Below are 20,746 nucleotides of genomic sequence, written 5' to 3' on the forward strand. Positions count from 1 at the left end.
CACTTCCACACTTTTTATTTTCTTTATTTTCATTATTTTCTTTCTCTCTCTTCTTTTTTTTTTTCACACCCACACATTAACCTGTAAACTCACTCCTCCAAGCTCATTTTTCTTTCACCCCAACAGCTCTCATACAGTCAGCAAACAAATTCTCCATTCATCCTTGAGTACTTGGTCACCTTTAAATGTCACTGTTAATTTTATCAATTTATTTATCATTACCTTAACACTAATCCACTGTTTAGTTTTTTCTTTAATTACTTTAGTTCATTTTCTCCTATTTGATCACTTTGATTTCTTAATTATTATTATTTCACAGGAAATCAACTAATCTACTTTTTCTCCCTCTTTTGTCATCAAGGAATTCACACACACTCACAGGCTGGTCACTCGCCCCCACCTTTCTTTCTCTCTCTCTCTCACTCACACACACACATTTTACTCCTCCTTTGTTCCACCTGTGAACCCGCCCCCTGAGGCTGGCTCACACACACCTCATGCTTCTCGCAGTCCCATTCAAACTTTCTGCGAGACACCTTCTCTGCTGATACAGGACAACGCCCTGATCAGCACGATCTCTACACGCTCTTGTACACCTCTACCTAACTAGGACAGTTAGGCTCACGATCTTCAGATCGCGCCACATTTGCCTCACGAATTATTCAAACTGCGCCACGGACTGGATACCGCAGTTTCTCTTCCCCATAAAAAATAAAACCAAATTCAACCCCCCAATTGACTTCACAGTTTGCAACAATTCCCGACACGGCCTCCTGCCGCAATTTCTGCACACCACAAACACACACTTTTAGACCCAAATTCTTTTTGTTACTTTAATTGACTCCCGTACTTCAGACGAGATGCAGAACTGCGCTTTCAAACACACTACACAGCCCTCCTTCTGCATCAGGCACTGGTTCAACTCAGCTCGGAATCTAACCGGCGAAAGCAACCGATCCTGCTTTTATGCATACTTCAGACTGTGACAGGGACCTCTCCCCGACTTAGTTATTTAAGGAGCCACGAATCCCCAGGTCACCACCCTGGATCTCCTGCCCTCACAGGTCCTAGCCCCGCGTCCGAGACTAGGTGGGGTAACCAAACCCGTGACACACACGGCCCTCACCGGTGACGAGGCCTTTCAGCCCCGCTTTCTAACTAATAGTAACACGTTTCCTGCTTTAATGCATGGAGGACGGATCACACACCACCACGGATGAAACACCGATTCTATTAATTACTAAGACGGATCAAACACCGTTTCTTTAACATACTGAGTGAATTTACACTGAGACACGCTGAACTTAGCGAACAGATAATTTAGGCTTTAAACAATATGCACGGTTCGAAAATAAACAGGTCGTGCTTACCTTTTAATCATGTGAGCTAGCTCTCTGTTCGCCTTGTTCCATGATCTCAGCTCTACCAATTCATCCTCTCTGGGCCTGGAGCGAATCCCAGGGTTTCGGCACCAAAACTGTTACGAAATCAGTTTTTACCCCGGTTCTTTTATTCGTCGAGGGATCCAGAGATGGCACCGGAACTCAGTAGTTATTTTTACAAAGTCTTTATTCATCTTTATTCATCTTCATTTAAGCATGCACTTCTAGAAGGGAAGACGAGGCCGGTGTCCCTCTGAAACAATCTTCACCCCTTTGTTAGTTCCAGGCAGCTTTATAGAGACGACCCCATCATAAATCCCCCACAATGTGCTGCAAACTCTGTCTCTGTGTGTATGCACGAGCACATGAGTGCCTGTGTGTGCATACCTGGTATGTGCGTGAGTGAGTGTGCATATAGGTGTGGGAGTATATTAGTTAAAACACTGTGGGTGTGTGTCTCTTCCTAGGGGCCATAAATACCATCTCCCCTCCAGACCACAGTTATCCAGTTACAAATCTACTTCTAAGCTCATGACACAATCAGGCCTTTGTTTATATCCAGGGCAGTGTCAGTGTCTCTACCATAATTCTACATTCTATTTTAACACATTTCTAAACTCTAAAGCAAACTAAACATTCCTACATGTCTAAACTCTAAAATAAGCTAAACATTTCTACATTTGATAAGTATTTATGTGGCTTAGATCGCTTCAGGCTTGAGACCCACCATAGACCTTTGGTGCCCCTGGTCAACAGCCGGGTTCTTGACAATGTTCCATTGAGGTGTCAACGCCTCCTGATGCGGCTCATGAGGTACAACCCGGAGGCCGTCTATGTCCCTGGCAAAATGCTTGTCATCGCCGGTACGTTGTCACGGAGCCCACAGACTCGGGCTGAGGATGACACTAGCACTCACAGTGAAGTGGACTGCTACATAGCCACCGTGTTACAGGTCATTCCAGCGTCCCCAAGCCGAATGGAAAGCATTAAAGCAGCCACTGCAACTGATGTTGAACTACAGACTGTCATCACGTACATACACAGGGGTTGGCCTGCATATGGAGCTAGTGTGCCACTGAACCTCAAAGCGTACATGAAAGTGAAGAACGAGCTATCAGAGGCTGCAGGCCTGGTCATACGAGGCTGCAGGATTGTCATTCCAAAGTCACAGAGAACAGCCATTCTACACAAACTACATGAAGGGCACCAAGGCCTCACCAAGTGCATGGATAATTCATTTTCACTGCACTAAAGAACGCGGTGCTGCAGTGCCACACCTGTCTGGCACAGAGGCCAACACAGACAAGGAAAGCCGCTCATCTCCACACCTTTGCCGGATCGTCCATGGCAAAGGATAGCCCTGGATCTCTGTGAACACAACCGGAATAATTACCTTGTTGTGTCGGACTACTACTCACATTTTCTGGAAATACTGCACCTACCATCCACGACCAGTGGCCAGGTTGTTCAGAAACTGAAGTCGACCTTTGCTAGGTTTGGGATCCCTGACGAGGCGGTGAGTGACAATGGCCCTCAGTTCTCCAGCTCTGCGTTCCAGGCCTTCGCGAGAGAGATGGATTTCGACTTTGATGAGTGTACCAGCCCGCTTTCCTCGTTTCTTCGGGCGCTTCTTCCAGGAAGTGGTGTAGGAGTGTTGGCACAGATAGGCCAGAATACGGGGCTCAAAAAGTAGTGGAGGAGGCCCATAATCCTCTCCTGTCTCCGTTTGTTTAAGAGCCAGGTCATACGATGCTTTGATTTCTAAAAGTATCTGGCGATTGTACAAATGCAGAGCGAGGGCATTTTGGGATAATATAGAAAAGGATAAGGCTAGCGAAAGCCAAAGCAAAGCTAGCAGAGTTGATGGACGTATTGCCGTGCCGTGCATACTGCTGGCGCCATCTACCTATAGGTGTGACTGTCATGGTCTCCGTGCCTGCCCAAGGCTACATGTGTTGTTTGGGTCTCTCTCTCTCTCTCCCTCTCTGCCTGGGCGGAGCTCACTGTGGGCTCCCGCCCTTGGCCCACACACCTGGCAACAATCAGCTGTCATCACCTGGAGCACTATTTGAGGCTGGAACACAGATCCCCTCATCGCTGGATGATTGTACTACAGACGTTAGTGTTTCTCCCAGCTCCTGTGAACCTGTGCTTTGTGATTTGAGATTCGTGATTTGTGAGTGACTTCCCTTCTCTTCTGCTACAGACTTTCCTCCCCGGACCTGTGACCTCCCTGCCGTGTGAACGTGTGTGAGTGTGGGCAAGAAGACGTGAGCGAGTGTGAGAGAGTTTCCCCGTGATTCCCTGGAGTTTAGATTCCCTTCACTGTATATATCGTGTACTGGTGCTGTAAATAAACTGTTTTTGGAGACGTCTAACCGCTCTGTGCTTGAGTCCCTACTACCAGATTGTGACAGTGACATAGGGCCACAGGTCAGACTCGAACCCAGGCCCGCTGCTCTCAGCTAATCTGGCAACCCTTAATTCTATTTTTCTGATTCAGGATTATGTGTATGATTAATCGGCAACACAGTTTTTTTTATCTTCCTGCATTCCTTCAGACACACATACACAGACTGATGAGAGGCCTTGATGCTGCGTGGTAAACCCTGCAGTATCAGAAAGAGTTAAAATGATACGTTTTTTTTTAAGACAGGAACTCAAGTTTCTGCAGAAAAGTAGGACCCAAATGCGGCACTCTGATGGGGAACAGCAGTGAGGTCTATTTACTGTGAGCAAAGCAAATAACTATGTACACATCCCAGGCACTGTGACTCCTGTGGTGATTCCTTCCCAGAATTTCATGCAGTGCAAAATGTCCATTAAAAATTGAAAGCAGCAAGTCCAAAACTCCTTTTCCCACACCGTGACTCCATTCCCGAGAGCAAAACGCACCCACTCCAATTCCTGGCAACCAGAGATGGGCAGTAACGCGTTACTTGTAACGCGTTACTGTAATCTGATTACTTTTTTCAAGTAACGAGTAATGTAAGGGATTACTATTGCAAAAACGGTAATTAGATTACCGTTACTTTCACGTAGGAACGCTGCGTTACTGCGTTACTAAAACCGTGATTTTTGCGAGAATGTCTCATGACAGTGACGGCGTGGCGAGTGCGACGTTCGTGACAACAGCTGTGTGCAGATCATAATATATCAAGTGCGAGAGAGTATGAGCATGCAGCGTTTAAAGCGTGCAAGTACTGACCTTACTTTGAGTTTGATTCCATAAAAAGTGACAAAAACATTAGTGTCCATTGTGCGTGGGAAGAAAACTTCTTTTTACAGCGAAAAAACCCTAAACTTCCAAGCAAGCACCGAGTGCGCCACGACTGTAATGGGAAATTCACAGAGAAACTCATGGATTCTTCCACTGACCGCTGCGGCACACCTGCACCAGGGTAAACCTCCGCCTAACCCAGTCCTGCTTTACAGGTGAAAATAGAGCAACAGGACCGCTAGTCTTTGATTTTATTTATTTTCTGCTGTGTTTTACTTTCATCTACTTGAAAGAGTGAGTGTAAACACAAAAAAATATTTTATTTTATGTGCTGGAATGTGCAGAAAATAGGTTTAAATGTTAAACAAATTTCTTCCAGTCAGAGAATGTTGCATATAATTAAGTTTTTGCTTGATGCATAATGTTAAAAGATTTAAAGTTTAAAGTTTTAAAAAGAGACGTTTCCATTTGATTACATTTTGTATGATGGATTATGCAGAAAAAGTAGAATTGGGCTGAAAGATCTATCGCTTTATCACCTATTCAGGTTGTAAATCGTCTTTTTAAAAAGTAACTAAGTAACTAAGTAACTAAGTAATTGATTACTTTTGAAAATAAGTAATCAGTAAAGTAACGGGATTACTTTTTTGGGGAAGTAATCAGTAATTAGTAACTGATTACTTTTTTCAAGTAACTTGACCAACACTGCTGGCAACACACAAACACATGCACACATTGGCAGGGCAATCCGCTATAGCGAGGGTTTTTGTCACACATAAGTCAGCTAACGAGTTTGACTGTGTAATAATCGTGTGCTGAACTCAGCCACCCTCCTAAATAGACTCCTGACGCGAGTAACCCGCCGCAGCTGGTGATGGCTGATGAATGGCAGGTGCGGCAGCCTGCAGTGCGGCACACATCCGGGAGTATGAACAAACATAAACACACACAGGGAGATAAGAAGAAGGAGAGAGACAACAAAAACACCACACGCAGAAACTATCATATTTACTGACCATATATAAAGGGCAGGTCTTTCTCTGTCACAGCAGACAAACAGAAGATCTTTTCCAGTCAAACACCGCCTGCACACACGTAAGGCAACCACTCCACAGACTCTGTGTTTTCTCTTTATATTAATATGTTCATTTTTTACTCGTATTAAAATCATCAGGATGTTATAGATTAGGTGCAGTTAGACTGTAGATGTGCAGCTATGGTAAGCCTTTCGAGGAACATCCATGCATCCATCCATCCTCATCCGCTTTATCCGAGATCGGGTCGTGGGGGCAGCAGCCTAAGCAGAGAAGCCCAGACCTCCCTCTCCCCAGCCACCTCCTCCAGCTCATCCGGGGGAACACCAAGGCGTTCCCAGGCCAGCCGAGAGATATAATCTCTCCAGCGCGTCCTGGGTCTGCCCTGGGCCTCCCGGTGGGACATGCCCGAACACCTCACCCAGGAGGCGCCCAGGGGCATCCTTGTCAGATGCCCGAACCACCTCAACTGGCTCCTTTCGATGTGGAGGAGCAGCGGCTCTACTCTGAGCCCCTCCCGGATGGCCGAACTTCTCACCCTATCTCTAGGGAGAGGCCAGCCACCCTTCGGAGGAAGCTCATTTCCGCCGCTTGTATCCGCGATCTCGTTTTTTCGGTCACTACCCACAGCTCGTGGCCATAGGTGAGGGTCGGGACGTAGATCGACCGGTAAATTGAGAGCTTCGCTTTTACACTCAGCTCCTCTTCACCACGACGGACCGGTGCAGCGTCCGCATCACGGCAGCCGCAGCACCAATCCGTCTGTCGATCTCCGGCTCCCTTCTCCCATCACTCGCGAACAAGACCCCGAGATACTTAAACTCCTCCACTTGGGGCAAGAACTCATCCCGACCCGGAGTGGGCACTCCACCCTTTTCCGGCTGAGAACCATGGCCTCAGATTTGGAGGTGCTGATCCTCATTCCCGCTGCTTCACACTCGGCTGCGAACTGTTCCAGTGCGAGCTGGAGGCCCTCACCCAATGAAGCCAACAGAACCACATCATCCGCAAAAAGCAGAGATGAGATTCTGAGGCCACCAAGTGAAAGCCCTCCGCCACTTGGCTGCGCTTAGAAATCCTGTCCATAAAAATTATGAACAGAATCGGTGATAAAGGGCAGCCCTGGCGGAGCCCATCACCCACCGGAAACGAGTCCGACTTATTGCCGGCAATGCGAACCAAACTCTTACAACGGTTGTATAGGGATCGAATGGCCCGTAGCAATGGGCCAGACACCCCATACTCCCGCAACACCTCCCACAGGACACCCGAGGGACACGGTCGAATGCCTTCTCCAAGTCCACAAAACACATGTAGACTGGTTGGGCAAACTCCCATGCACCCTCAAGTATCCTTGAGAGGATAAAGAGCTGGTCCAGTGTTCGCGACCAGGACGAAAACCGCATTGTTCCTCCTGTATCCGAGGTTCGACTAACGGACGAACTCTCCTTTCCAGCACCCTGGCATAGACTTTCCCAGGGAGGCTGAGGAGTGTGATCCCCTGTAGTTGGAACACACCCTCCGGTCCCCCTTCTTAAAGATGGGGACCACCACCCCCGGTCTGCCAGTCCAGGGTACTGCCCCTGATCTCCACGCAACATTGCAGGCGTGTCAACCAGGACAGCCCTACAACATCCAGAGCCTTCAGGAACTCGGGCGGACCTCATCAACACCAGGGCTCTGCCACCGAGGAGTTGTTTAACTGCCTCAGTGACCTCGACCCCAGAAATTGGCGGGTCATTCCCTCATCCCCAGACTCTGCTTCCTCCTCGAAGAGGCGTGTCAGTGGGATTAAGGAGGTCCTCAGTATTCCTTCCACCGTCTGACAATTTTCTCAGTCGACGTCAGCAGCGCACCGCCAGCACTATACACAGTGCAGGTAGAGCACCGCTTTCCCCTCCTGAGACGCCTGACGGTTTGCCAGAATCTCTTCGAGGCAGTCCGAAAGTCTTTTTCCATGGCCTCTCCGAACTCCTCCCACACCCGAAGTTTTGCTTCAGCCACTGCCCGAGCCGCATTCCGCTTGGCCTGTCGATACCTGTCAGCTGCCTCTGGAGTCCCACAGGCTAACCAAGCCCGATGGGACTCCTTCTTCAGCCTGGTGGCTCCCTTCACCTCTGGTGTCCACCATTTGGTTCGGGGATTCCCACCACGGCAGGCACCAACCACCTTGCGGCCGCAGCTCAATGCAGCAGCCGGCAATGGAGACGCTGAACATGGTCCATTCGGACTCAATGTCCCCAGTCTCCCTCGGAATGTTGTTGAAGCTCTGCCGGAGGTGTGCGTTGAAGATCTCGCGGACTGGGGCCTCTGCTAGGCGTTCCCAGCACACCCTCACCACGCGTTTAGGTGCACCGGGTCTGTCCAGCGTCCTCCCCGCCACCTGATCCAACTCACCACCAGGTGGTGATCAGTTGACAGCTCAGCCCCTCTCTTTACCCGAGTGTCCAGAACATATGGTCGCAGGTCTGGTGATACGATTACAAAATCGATCATCGACCTGCGGCCTAGAGCATCCTGGTGCCACGTGCACTTATGGACACTCTTATGTTCGAACAAGGTGTTCGTTATGGCCAAACTGTGATTTGCACAGAAGTCCAATAACAAAACACCACTCGGGGTTCAGATCAGGGAGGCCGTTCCTCCCAATCACGCCCCTCCAGGTCTCGCTGTCGTTACCACGTGAGCATTGAAGTCTCCCAGCAGGACAACAGAGTCTCCAGGTGGGGCACCTTCCAGCACCCCCCCAGGGACTCTAAGAAGGCTGGGTACTCTGAACTGCCACTCGGCGCATAAGCGCAGATGACAGTCAGGACCCGTTCCCGACCCTAAGGCGCAGGGAACAAAACCTCTCATCCACCGGGAAAAACCCCAACGTGCCGGCAGCAAGCCGGGGATATTAGAATACCCACCCCAGCCCGCCGCCTCTCACCAGGGGCAACTCCAGACTGAGACAGAGTCCAGCCCCTCTCCAGGAGACTAGTTCCAGAGCCCAAGCCATGCGTAGAGGTGAGCCCGACTATATCTAGCGGTACTTCTCAACCTCACGCACTAACTCAGAGGAACATATTCAGGTTATTTATGTGCTTCACTGAGTGCACTTTATTTTAAGGATTTAAACAAGCACTCATATATATATATATATATATATATATATATATATATATATATATATATATATATATATATATATATATATATATATATATATATATATATATATATATAATAAACACCCATCTCGCCCCTGTGGGTGGTTTATCCTTCAAGCTCGGGTCCTCTACCAGAGGCCTGGGAGCTTGAGGGTCCTGCGTAGTATCTTAGCTGTTCCCAGGACTGCACTCTTCTGGACAGAGATCTCCGATGTTGTTCCCGGGATCTGCTGGAGCCACTCGCCTAGCTTGGGAGTCACCGCACCTAGTGCTCCGATTACCACGGGACCACCGTTACCTTCACCCTCCACATCCTCTCGAGCTCTTCTCTGAGCCCTTGGTATTTCTCCAGCTTCTCGTGTTCCTTCTTCCTGATATTGCTGTCATTCGGAACCGCTACATCGATCACTACGGCCGTCTTCTTCTGTTTGTCTACCACCACTATGTCCGGTTGGTTAGCCACCACCATTTTGTCCGTCTGCATCTGGAAGTCCCACAGGATCTTAGCTCGGTCATTCTCCATCACCCTTGGGGCGTCTCCCATTTTGACCTCGGGACTTCCAGGTTATACTCGGCACAGATGTTCCTGTACACTATGCCGGCCACTTGGTTATGGCGTTCCATGTATGCCTTGCCTGCTAGCATCTTGCACCCTGCTGTTATGTGCTGGATTGTCTCTGGGGCATCTTTACACAGCCTGCACCTGGGGTCTTGCCTGGTGTGATAGACCCCAGCCTCTATGGATCTTGTGCTCAGAGCTTGTTCTTGTGCTGCCATGATTAGTGCCTCTGTGCTGTCTTTCAGTCCAGCTTTGTCCAGCCACTGGTAGGATTTCTGGATATCAGCCACCTCCGCTATCTGCCGGTGGTACATACCGTGCAGGGGCCTGTCCTTCCATGATGGTTCCTCGCCTTCCTCCTCTTTCTTGGGTTTCTGCTGCCTGAGGTATTCACTGAGCACGCTGTCAGTTGGGGCCATCTTCGTGATGTATTCGTGGATGTTTCTTGTCTCATCCTGGACTGTGGTGCTGACACTCACCAGTCCCCGGCCCCTTTCCTTCCGCTTAGCGTACAGCCTCAGGGTGCTGGACTTGGGGTGAAACCCTCCATGCATGGTCAGGAGCTTTCTTGTCTTTATGTCAGTGGCTTCTATCTCCTCCTTTGGCCAACTTATTATACCAGCAGGGTACCTGATCACGGGCAGGGCGTAGGTGTTGATGGCCCGGATCTTGTTCTTACCGTTCAGCTGACTCCTCAGGACTTGCCTGACCCTCTGCAGGTACTTGGTGGTTGCAGCTTTCCTAGCGGCCTCTTCATGGTTCCCATTCGCCTGTGGGATCCCCAGGTACTTGATCTTGCCCTCTAGCCTCCTTCTCCATGGAGGGTACTGCCCCTTGTGGCTGTTCAACTTGTAGCCAAGCATCTCACTGATCACTGCAGCCGTAGTGTAGATCAGCTTGTTAGTGTCGGTAATCGTGGTTGTAGGTATCATCCGTAGTGCTGCATTAACATCATCTAGCAGACCTTCTGAGGGTACTTCACGTAATCTTGGTAACCGCCACGGGGATCCAGGTTTCAAGCTTGGCCATGATCCTATCTTTCAGGTCAGTTCCTCTCGCACTCAACGATCCTTCTCCTATCGCACTTGGGGCTATGTACCCAATCTCGGGTGGGGGTGATGATATCTCCCTCCTGACCTGGCGTCCTGACTCCTCCTTGCTGTAGCATTTATGTTGTACCTCGTCAATCTCTAGCTGTGAGAGCAGTCCCTTCTTTCGAATGTTGGAACACTGAGCTACTAGTTGTTTTGCCGTTATTGTGGATGTTGGGTAGCGAAGAATCCATAGGTCCCTCATCCATTTCATGTAACCCCTTCCACCAGGGTTACTTGCGTAGTAGCATTCCAACAACGCCCTGTTTTCGTCTCTTGCCCACCGATGCCTTCTTGTTCCAGTAGCCCACTTGTCGTCAGGGTGCCCTGGTTCCTCAACACCTGACGCGGACCTTGATCCGGGCGACGTCCGAGCCGGCATGCCGTCATATTTATCTGTCTCGCTCATGTCTGCGGTAGGCTCACTTAGCATAGGGGGTCTAGCCTTAGGACCCTTACTGGATACAGACGCCCCAGGCAGGAATCGAACTTGCGATCTTCTGCGCTCTTCTGCTCCAGAAGAGATATATATATATGTATAAAAAAAAAAAAAACACCCAGCACGCCCCTACGGGCGGTTTATCCTTCAAGCTCGGGTCCTCTACCAGAGGCCTGGGATCTTGAGGGTCCTGTGCAGTATCTTAGCTGTTCCCAGGACTGCGCTCTTCTGGACAGAGATCTCCGATGTTGTTCCCGGGATCTGCTGGAGCCACTCGCCTAGCTTGGGAGTCACCGCACCTAGGGCTCCGATTACCACGGGGACCACCGTTACCTTCACCCTCCACATCCTCTCGAGCTCTTCTCTGAGCCCTTGGTATTTCTCCAGCTTCTCGTGTTCCTTCTTCCTGATATTGCTGTCATTCGGAACCACTACATCGATCACTACGGCCGTCTTCTTCTGTTTGTCTACCACCACTATGTCCGGTTGGTTAGCCACCACCATTTTGTCCGTCTGCATCTGGAAGTCCCACAGGATCTTAGCTCGGTCATTCTCCATCACCCTTGGGGCATCTCCCATTTTGACCTCGGGACTTCCAGGTTATACTCGGCACAGATGTTCCTGTACACTATGCCGGCCACTTGGTTATGGCGCTCCATGTATGCCTTGCCTGCTAGCATCTTGCACCCTGCTGTTATGTGCTGGATTGTCTCTGGGCATCTTTACACAGCCTGCACCTGGGGTCTTGCCTGGTGTGATAGACCCCAGCCTCTATGGATCTCGTACTCAGAGCTTGTTCTTGTGCTGCCATGATTAGTGCCTCTGTGCTGTCTTTCAGTCCAGCTTTGTCCAGCCACTGGTAGGATTTCTGGATATCAGCCACCTCCTCTATCTGCCGGTGGTACATACCGTGCAGGGGCCTGTCCTTCCATGATGGTTCCTCGCCTTCCTCCTCTTTCTTGGGTTTCTGCTGCCTGAGGTATTCACTGAGCACGCTGTCAGTTGGGGCCATCTTCGTGATGTATTCATGGATGTTTCTTGTCTCATCCTGGACTGTGGTGCTGACACTCACCAGTCCCGGCCCCTTCCTTCCGCTTAGCGTACAGCCTCAGGGTGCTGGACTTGGGGTGAAACCCTCCATGCATGGTAAGGAGCTTTCTTGTCTTTATGTCAGTGGCTTCTATCTCCTCCTTTGGCCAGCCTATTACCCCTGCAGGGTACCTGATCACGGGCAGGGCGAGGTGTTGATGGCCCGGATCTTGTTCTTACCGTTCAGCTGACTCCTCAGGACTTGCCTGACCCTCTGCAGGTACTTGGTGGTTGCAGCTTTCCTAGCGGCCTCTTCATGGTTCCCATTCGCCCGCGGGATCCCCAGGTACTTGTAACTGTCCTCTATGTCTGCAATGTTGCCTTCTGGTAGTTCAATCCCCTCAGTTCTGACTACCTTCCCTCTCTTTGTTACCATCCGACTACACTTCTCCAGTCCGAATGACATTCCAATGTCATTGCTGTATAGCCTGGTAGTGTGTATCAGTGAATCGATGTCTCGTTCACTCTTGGCATACAGCTTGATGTTATCCATGTACAGGAGGTGGCTGACAACCGCTCCGTTCCGTAGTCGGTATCCGTAGCCAGTCTTGTTAATGATCTCACTGAGGGGTTCAGGCCTATGCAGAACAGCAGTGGGGACAGAGCATCTCCTTGGTAGATCCCGCACTTGATGGTGACTTGTGCTATGGGCTTGGAGTTGGCCTCTAGTGTTGTGTGCCACATTCCCATTGAGTTCCTGATGAAGGCTCTTAGGGTCCTGTTGATCTTGTACAATTCTAGGCATTCCAGTATCCAGCTGTGGGGCATTGAGTCATAGGCCTTCTTGTAATCAATCCAGGCTGTGCACAGGTTGGTCAGTCTGGTCTTGCAGTCTCGGCTGACTGTTCTGTCTACCAGTAGCTGGTGTTTTGCGCCTCTGGTATTCTTGCCAATCCCTTTCTGTGCCCCGCTCATGTATTGACCCATGTGCCTGTTCATCTTAGCCGATATGATGCCTGACAGGAGCTTCCATGTAGTACTGAGGCAGGTTATTGGTCGGTAGTTGGATGGGACCGGTCCTTCTTGGGGTCCTTGGGGATCAGGACCGTCCGACCTTGGTTAGCCATTCTGGGTGTCTCTCGTTAACTAGCAGCTGGTTCATTTGTGCTGCCAGACGCTCGTGGAGTGCAGTCAGCTTCTTCAGCCAGTAGGCGTGAACCATGTCGGGCCCTGGTGCTGTCCAACTCTTCATACTGGAGACCCTTTCTTGGATGTCTGCCACTGTGATGGTTACTGGACCCTGTTCAGGGAGGTCGCTATGGTCTGCCCTCAGATCCACTAGCCACTGAGCATTGCCGTTATGGGTTGCCTTCTCCCATATGCTCTTCCAGTATTGCTCCGTCTCCAGCCTTGGTGGTGCTGTTCTGTTATTGTTCCTTGCCACTGAGAGTACACCTTTGCTGGTTCTGTGGAGAACAGCTGGTTTATTCTCCTGCCTTCTATCTCTCTGGTGTACCTCCTCAAGCGGCTGGCCAAGGCTGTGAGTCTTTGCTTGGCAGTTTCCAAGGCCTCAGGTATGGACAGCTTGCTGTATTTCTTATGCACCTTCTTTGTCGCGCCTTTCTGCAACTCCGTTAGTTGGCTAACCTCCCTTCGTGCTACTTTGATCTTGCCCTCTAGCCTCCTTCTCCATGGAGGGTACTGCCCCTGTGGCTGTTCAACTTGTAGCCAAGCATCTCACTGATCACTGCTGCCGTAGTGTAGATCAGCTTGTTAGTGTCGGTAATCGTGGTTGTAGGTATCATCCGTAGTGCTGCATTAACATCATCTAGCAGACCTTCTGAGGGTACTTCACGTAATCTTGGTAACCGGCCACGGGGATCCAGGTTTCAAGCTTGGCCATGATCCTATCTTTCAGGTCAGTTCCTCTCGCACTCAACGATCCTTCTCCTATCGCACTTGGGGCTATGTACCCAATCTCGGGTGGGGGTGATGATATCTCCCCCCTGATATCTCCCCCCCTGACCTGGCATCCTGACTCCTCCTTGCCGTAGCATCATATATATATATATATATATATATATATATATATATGTACACATCAGGAACTCAATGGGAATGTGGCACACAACACTAGAGGCCAACTCCAAGCCCATAGCACAAGTCACCATCAAGTGCGGGATCTACCAAGGAGATGCTCTGTCCCCACTGCTGTTCTGCATAGGCCTGAACCCCCTCAGTGAGATCATTAACAAGACTGGCTACGGATACCGACTACGGAACGGAGCGGTTGTCAGCCACCTCCTGTACATGGATAACATCAAGCTGTATGCCAAGAGTGAACGAGACATCGATTCACTGATACACACTACCAGGCTATACAGCAATGACATTGGAATGTCATTCGGGCTGGAGAAGTGTAGTCGGATGGTAACAAAGAGAGGGAAGGTAGTCAGAACTGAGGGGATTGAACTACCAGAAGGCAACATTGCAGACATAGAGGACAGTTACAAGTACCTGGGGATCCCACAGGCGAATGGGAACCATGAAGAGGCCGCTAGGAAAGCTGCAACCACCAAGTACCTGCAGCGGGTCAGGCAAGTCCTGAGGAGTCAGCTGAACGGTAAGAACAAGATCCGGGCCATCAACACCCACGCCCTGCCCGTGATCAGGTACCCTGCTGGGGTAATAGGCTGGCCAAAGGAGGAGATAGAAGCCACTGACATCAAGACAAGAAAGCTCCTTACCATGCATGGAGGGTTTCACCCCAAGTCTAGCACCCTGAGGTTGTACGCTAAGCGGAAGGAAGGGGCCGGGGACTGGTGAGTGTCAGCACCACAGTCCAGGATGAGACAAGAAACATCCACGAATACATCACGAAGATGGCCCCAACTGACAGTGTGCTCAGTGAATACCTCAGGCAGCAGAAACCCAAGAAAGAGGAGGAAGGCGAGGAACCATCATGGAAGGAGAGGCCCCTGCACGGTATGTACCACCGGCAGATAGAGGAGGTGGCTGATATCCAGAAATCCTACCAGTGGCTGGACAAAGCTGGACTGAAAGACAGCACAGAGGCACTAATCATGGCAGCACAAGAACAAGCTCTGAGTACAAGATCCATAGAGGCTGGGGTCTATCACACCAGGCAAGACCCCAGGTGCAGGCTGTGTAAAGATGCCCCAGAGACAATCCAGCACATAACAGCAGGGTGCAAGATGCTAGCAGGCAAGGCATACATGGAGCGCCATAACCAAGTGGCGGTATAGTGTACAGGAACATCTGTGCCGAGTATAACCTGGAAGTCCCAAGGTCAAATGGGAGATGCCCCAAGGGTGATGGAGAATGACCGAGCTAAGATCCTGTGGGACTTCCAGATGCAGACGGACAAAATGGTGGTGGCTAACCAACCGGACATAGTGGTGGTAGACAAACAGAAGAAGACGGCCGAGTGATCGATGTAGCAGTTCGAATGACAGCAATATCAGGAAGAAGGAACACGAGAAGCTGGAGAAATACCAAGGGCTCAGAGAAGAGCTCGAGAGGATGTGGAGGGTGAAGGTAACGGTGGTCCCCGTGGTAATCGGAGCACTAGGTGCGGTGACTCCCAAGCTAGGCGAGTGGCTCCAGCAGATCCCGGGAACAACATCGGAGATCTCTGTCCAGAAGAGCGCAGTCCTGGGAACAGCTAAGATACTGCGCAGGACCCTCAAGCTCCCAGGCCTCTGGTAGAGGACCCGAGCTTGAAGGATAAACCGCCCGCAGGGGCGTGCTGGGTGTTTTTTTCTTTTCTTTTTTTTTTTTTTTTTTTATATATATATATATATATACACACACACGTAAACTTTGGAGAGGAGGACCTTAAAGCTACTGTGGTATCAGAGTGAGGATTGAAGATGGTGGCTAAATATTGGTGGTGGCAGTATCAATACTCACGTTTGTTGCTGTTGCCATCACGTTTTCTTTAGTAGCAAGCGAGCTAAGCGCAGGGATGCGCGTGCCCTTTGTGCAGTCTAGTAAACGAGGGAAAAAAGGGGGTCAAAGTATTAGCACAATCTATCTTTTTTTTAAACAATCTAAATTGGACGAATTATCATTGCCTTTAAATTTTAAAATAAAAAGATGCTGTTATCAACACAGAGGTCATTTAGGTTAAATTAAATAATTGAATTAAATTAAATAGTTTAGATCGACTGTGTTCCTTTTTCTTTTTTTACCTTTGTCCCACAAATGCAACACCCAGTCTCATACTTCCTTTGTTCTGTATACAGTGATCTCTAAATAGTTAGTCAAACAGAGCAACCTCAGCCTCATTTCAAATTATAACTGCAAAAGATGATATCAAGCATTGTTAAGTAGGAATAGTTTTCTTCATCACAAGCTAGCTGGTGTTATCTGTTAAAAGACCTTTAATGAGCAGGTAAAGCTCTAGATTAAACCAATAAATTGCATTATCAAAAATAACTCTATGATTTTCAAATTGTTAGAATTCACCTTTTACTTTCCATGTTTTATTTCATAGTAGTGGAGAAGTCCAGTGATCTGATCAGGTCACAGTCTAGCTGAAAATGGCATTTTGTGAAGACTGATGTGGCTTCATCTGAGGCTTATCTTCAACCCAAACAGTTGGGTAAAATTTTGACCTAATTTTGATTAAAGCTGCTCGACGTATGACCCAACAGAATTAGTCATGTCACGGACCTGGGTCTGAGCAACCCAGGGTTATTGAATACTTTATGGACGTGTATTTTTGGTGCTGCTGTCCCTCGTCTGTTTGTGGGTATGTGTAAGTCGGTGTGTTCAGCCTGGAGACTGGCCACACCTGAGGGAGAGGATCACACACCTGCAACTGATCAGGATCGTCGGGGGAGCTACAGAGCAGTGTGGCTGAGCGCTCCTCTACGCTGGATTGCTGCGTGAGACTCCACGTCAGTCTTCTAGCTTAGTTAAAGTCTGTGCGGGTATGCCTACTGGAATTAAGTGTCTTGACAGCTGCCTCTGTTATTTCCCCTCAGGAAGAGCGTGGAACACCGGAGGGCAGCAAGCACGGGGTGTGCCCACACACGGGAGTGAAGAGCACGGACTTTTGAGAAGAAGAAACAACAAGGGAGTCAGGGGAGCACACGGGGAATTATTGTCATTTTGCTGCACTGTAAATAAACGCACTGTTCAGGATAAAGAGTCCAGCATTTGGGTCCTCATTCCCCACTTCCCCACGGTCTGCCTCGCAGAGCCTGACAAGTCAAGCTGTGGAGTGAATTAAAGAACTCAGCACATTACCAGAGTCATGACTATTGAACCAATATTTGCTCACCATAAACCAACTTACCAACCTATGGCTTTTACCCAGAAGTTGAGTTATGAAAATAACTCCAAGTACCTCGCCCAACACTGATTGTGTACTTCCTAAAAAAAACACATATGTGATTACAGCTACAAGAACCGCGCTGTGAAAGAATAAACTGCCTCAAACCAAACTTTAAGCTCCTCCTTCCATATTCTGGGACAATTTGGCCTTAATTGTGTTTCTGGCCGACACACCGGAGCGACTGTAGTGCTGAAGAGTGAATCAGTGTCACAGCTGTGTCTATCCTGATACCTCCACTACACCCACCTTCCAAAAGATTCACCTTTACTCTCATCAGTCCACAGAGGATTGTCCCAAAGGTCTCGGGCATCAGTGTAGATGGAAGCTAGCGGTCATGAATCCGATAGATCTTCAAAATACAGCTGGATATTTATCCTGCAGGTTTACTCTTATTTCAGACGACGTTTCTTACATGTGGTTAACAAACACGAAGCTCTGAGGTCCGATTTCTTCTCTGGAAGTGGAAAGTTTTTAAAAAACGCTGTGACTCAAACTCGAAACGGTGCGAGAAGACCACAGTGGCCAAAAATATATTACATCCGTAGTGACGGTTCGATTCCCCGACCGGGCGGCATCCTCTATCTTTGTTTATTACTGTTATAGTAACAGTGCACACAGAGCAGCTGATGTCAGAGGTTAACTGTCAGAGACTCAGGAATAGATCATCGGTCACATTCGTCACAGTGACTGAGAGTAAATCAGGAACAAACATATTCAAATGTGCGTTTCAGTTACAGATTTATTACCTACAACTCTCAGAACAAATGAACGCTCATCGTCTGCTGGGAAGGATCAAAGTTTTATGATTTTAGCTTTTTTGGCTGATGAACTACATTTTTTTTTCTTTACAACAAAGACCTCATAAACAACATGTATTTACATTGGACTGTAGAGGATCAGGCACCTGCGCGTTTCAGGCAGGTGGGAAGAATTCTCCCTGAAGCAGAACAAAGCCAGCATCCACACAGTGAGTGTGTTATTCCACAGTGGGTATCAGTGCAAAGGCAGGTGCTGCGTGGATCCCTTTGCAAAGTTTTCTTTGAATAAATCCCTCATTTATTCCATGATCATTATTATTATTTTTATTTTTGGTGGCTGCAAATAGATAGATAGATAGATAGATAGATAGATAGATAGATAGATAGATAGATAGATAGATAGATAGATAGATAGATAGATAGATAGATAGATAGATAGATAGATAGATAGATAATTTTATTTCGAACATGCAAATATAATTGAAATAACAACAAAAAAAAACAAAACTTAAAAATCATCAAGTTTTCATGTATATATCTGTCTACAGAATGCATGTGCTCGAATATATAATGATGTTTGATTTATGAGATCCTTGACCTTGTAGAGAATTGCCAGAGACGTCGATATTTTGCCTTTGATATGAGTAATGTGGGGAATCCAGGATAGTTTGTGATGTATTATCACACCAAGGAATTTTATTTCAGATACTCTAATTCAGTGTTATTTATTGTCAGTTTACTATTAGTAGAATATGTGCGATTCCCAAATATTATGAATTTTGTTTTGCTCAGGTTCAATGTTAATTTATGATGGTCAAACCAGGTCTTCAGATTATTTAATTCATTTTCTAGCTCATTCAGAAGTTGTTCCAAGTTACTTCCACAGCACAGTAAGTTTGTATCATCCGCAAATAATATTATTTTCAAAGACTTTGAAATAGCACATATCTCATTAATATACAATATGAAAAGCAGCGGCCCCAAAACCCAAACATTTTAAAATAAGATGCTCCTAGCCCCGCCCCTTTCGTGTAAACGCCCTTGCAACCAGGTTCATAAACCTGTGTCGACTTATCAAGCTCATAACCAGCTTCACGTGACTGCTGATGTTAGGATCAGATAAACCGGATCAGGAAAAGTGATCCTGGATCTGTTGAGCTTGTTTCAGACTGCAGGCACAGCTCTGACGCTGCTTTTAGGTCTCAGCGGGAAAAACAAGTCAGAGGTCAAAGTGGTGTCTGCAGTTAAACATTTACACTCCACGATTTGAGAAGTGTGACTGTAGTAATACTAGCAATAGTGTAGCAGTGTCAGTAGTGCAGTTGTAGTGTAGTAGTTTACTAGTAGTAGTTGTTGCAAAGATTCTTGTTTTTCTTCCTCACTCGCCTTAACCTTACCTGACTTACCTTGTTTCCCTTTCTCACCTTCGATTGGCTCTAGAGTTTGCCCTTAATTGCACTCACCTGGCACACATTATATAAGGACTGCACTCACTTACACACTCCCACATGGGGCAGCAGCTGAGGTGAGTTTGATTTGGTCTCCTGAGTTTAAACCTTTATTCCTAAGTTCAACATCACCTCCGTCACATCCATCACTTCCGTCACCAAAAGGCCCAGCAGCACCTCCACTTCCTGAGACGCCTGAAGCGGGCCAACCTCCCTCCTCCCATCCTCACCGTGTTCTACAGGAGCACCATAGAGAGCGTTCTGACCAGCTGCATCTCCGTGTCATGTGTTGAATGTTGAACGATTAACGATGTGCCAGGAGTCTGGTGTTCTCGCCGGCTCGAGTGACCCTTGAACCCCCGGTCAGCTATCAAGCTGGTGGCTAACAGACGTCTCCGAAAACGTCGGAGCACTTTTGCAAATATGTCATGTCTTGATAAACCAAGCAGATATTTGAAGTTTACACAGCTACATTCTTGTCTGAATATATGTTAAAAGTTTATTTAGTTTTTTGTTTTTTGATTTTTGATTTAAACCCTGTGGGAGTGTCCCCCCCTAGAGGGACAATGGACCTCCTAATGATCCTCTACCTAATCACATGAGCCAAGGTGTGAAAATGGGTGTAGGTCACAATCAGCCAGGGTTTCGGGTGAGCTCATTGTGAAACCTAGCCCCACCCTATCATGTGATTTCCTGAGGTCAGATGGCCCAGGGTGTGAGCGGCTTCAAAGATGGTCGCTCACAGTGGACATAAAAGTATTACATATACATATATTACTCTTATTACTTTTTTAAATACATAAAAGTAATAAGAGTACTTATTACTTAGTAGCGGCTGACATTGTTGGAAACTGAATTCTGGGATATGGTGGGCCACGAAGGACACACCCGACCCATCCTTCAAATCTGGGGAAAAGGAGGACGCATTTGTCGACCGGCTTCGGAGGAGTCTACGAATTGGGACAGCCTTTGCTGCGCCGCTGTGATGTAATCGGCCTACAAATGTGGCCTCAGGAGGATGCAGCCTACGTTTTGGGACACAGCTTATGTCTCCCTTTAAGTTACACTATATAATTCTGATATACTGCAACAGATTGATGGCTGTTTTATTTTGCATTCTGACCGGTTGATTTCATGAGGTTAACAATTTCAACTTTCCTTTGAACCTCCTCATTAACAGTAGTGATAGTGCAGTAACAGCGTAGTTATAGTATTGCAGTAATGTAGGTGTACTGTGAAAGTAGCAGTAATGAAGCTGTAGCAGCAGTA

The sequence above is a fragment of the Oreochromis aureus genome, linkage group 12 (assembly GCF_013358895.1).
Source record: "Oreochromis aureus strain Israel breed Guangdong linkage group 12, ZZ_aureus, whole genome shotgun sequence".
Classification (NCBI taxonomy): domain Eukaryota; kingdom Metazoa; phylum Chordata; class Actinopteri; order Cichliformes; family Cichlidae; genus Oreochromis; species Oreochromis aureus.